Genomic DNA, 2,205 nt, shown 5'->3' with positions numbered 1-2,205 from the left:
TATTTCCACTTTTTGATTATTATGAATAATGCACTTGTGCATTTCATGTGCATATCTTTCCACTTCTGTTTGGCATATACTTAGGACTGAAATTGCTGGGTCATCTGGTGACTCTGTATTTAACTTTATGAGAAGTTGCTAAACCGTTTTTGCAAAAAAGCTGCATCATTTTACATTCCAGCAATCTATGAAGGTTCCATTTTCTCCACATCATCACCAACAGTTGTTATTTCCTGCGTTATTTGTTGCAGCCATCCTCACATTTTCCTTTCTAATTAGTGTTTGGGTGGTAAATTTATTTCCATTGTTTCATCTTCAACCCAGGTATTGTGGTTGAAGTGGTTTGAAAGTGGTTTTCGTGTGAACAGCATTAAATGCATCTTACATCATCTTATGTTTGTACATCTACCATAGCCCTTTTAATGTTAATTTCTATAAAAAATTTTTGAGAGCCAAGTTTTTGAAAATATGCAACCCTTCACAAATTTGCCTGTCATCCCTGCTCAGGGACCCTACTACACTTCTAGCATTCCCATTTTAGTGTATATGGTGCTAAAATGAGCATTCTTATAATAATGTTCTTACTTGCTTATAGCCTTACTAAATTATAGGCCTTGTGAGAGCGGAGATAATGTCTAATCTATTTATGTTGTCCTTCCTAGCTTTGTGCCTTAAGTATTTGTTGAATGAATACATGAAACTTTATAGATTTTCACTGTACACATAGTATCCACAGGGCTTATCCCATGGTTGTCAATTGGCTCTCAATTATTTTGTATTGGAGGGACAGCTGAGAGTATTGGTTATACACTTGAAAGGGGACTGGACTGAACCCACTTTTTCCCCAAATGGTGCTTAATTAACCTTTCGATTCCATCAGTTTCCAACTGTTTATTAATTCAACAATGATTCTTTCTCCTGAGTCAAAGTTCCTTTTAGTCTAATATTTATGTGATCTTTTTCTGGACTGGCTTGACATCAGGCTCATTTAATATTGTATTATTCTACTCTACATGATGCATTTTGACCAACTAAACATTCCATCTAACAGATTTGTCAGTAAAAAGATAGATCTTCGGTTGCAGTAGAAATAAATTTGGCACATGATTGACACTGTTCACACATAAAGGAAGAGGTATCAAGCGAACTGGTGTGTCATGGCATCATAATGCAAAACAGCAAAGTATTTATTAAAAGAATACATTAAAAAATTTTAGATAGGGCAATATCTGGAGTTCTAAAGAACATTTCATAGATGTTAAATCTATATCTTTGTTGCTTTGGTGTTTTAGAATTTGCTCAAGGATTCATTAAAAGTAATTTATAGTTAGAGGATCTGTTTTCGTATTACCATGGAAGGAAATATAATTTAGTTTTAAAAATTAAAATTATGGACAAAGCATAGACTCTTAATCCTGACTCATTAGAAAAGACTTAAATGCAAACAGCCAATGGCTTTTAATTATAGGAGAATAGATATTGCAAGCTTTACTATCATCTAAATATAAAATCTGTCTTTAATACCCTAGATTAAGTGGAATAGATGATTTAAAAAAAAAAGTAGGTATGGACTGTTTTTTACATACGAGAAATTACTTTGAATTGTTTTCTAGTTCTTTCCTGTTTCTCTCACTTTTCACCTGGCTCAAGTTAAAATTCCTTGAGGGTAGGAATCCTGTCTTTTGGTTGTTTGGTACTTCCACAGCAGTAAAAATATAACATGCATACATAGTAAGTGCTGATAAATGTTATTTGAAAGCATGCTGCCTCTCTGACAACTTCTGTTCTGTCCTTGCCCAGACACCTTTTCCAACACTCTTCTTCCTGTATGGCTCCATTTCTTGTTCAGTCTCTGCTCAGATGTCACCTTGTCACTGAGGCCTTTCCTCACCACGTTGCATGAAATCTCAGTTGCTTTCTCCCTCGTCCATTGCCCTGCATGACTTTTCTCCACTTAAGAAATAAAACTCTGATTTTTCTGTGGGCAGAATAAGAAAGTATGCAAGAAATTCTGACATGTTTTTAAACATAAGCTTAATTTGTATTATGACAGTAATATAGCTTTTGTGAAAAACTAGAAGCTGTAGATATAAAAGAAAAATTACATTTTTATCCTGCAGTGACATCAACATGCTTAACATTTAAATTTAATGCTTCCCAGGGTTTTCCTTGTAAATATTAACTTCTTTATTTTCTACTTTCATT

At 33.9% G+C, this 2,205-nt stretch overlaps 1 non-coding gene across 1 annotated transcript; it reads right to left on the bottom strand.

Annotated features, from left to right (window-relative positions):
• Positions 1-462: 462 nt before the first annotated feature.
• LOC114207830 (U6 spliceosomal RNA) lies at positions 463-565 on the bottom strand. The gene has a single exon (XR_003608926.1). It is a non-coding gene; the product is annotated as a U6 spliceosomal RNA (small nuclear RNA).
• Between the last annotated feature and the right edge of the window lie 1,640 nt (positions 566-2,205).

Source organism: Eumetopias jubatus, unplaced genomic scaffold (assembly GCF_037043125.1).
Source record: "Eumetopias jubatus isolate StellerSeaLion01/CBP00866 unplaced genomic scaffold, mEumJub1_p1.0 scaffold_1, whole genome shotgun sequence".
NCBI lineage: Eukaryota > Metazoa > Chordata > Mammalia > Carnivora > Otariidae > Eumetopias > Eumetopias jubatus.
The sequence above is the reverse complement of the archived record's forward strand: the minus strand, read 5'-3'. Positions and strand labels throughout refer to the sequence as shown.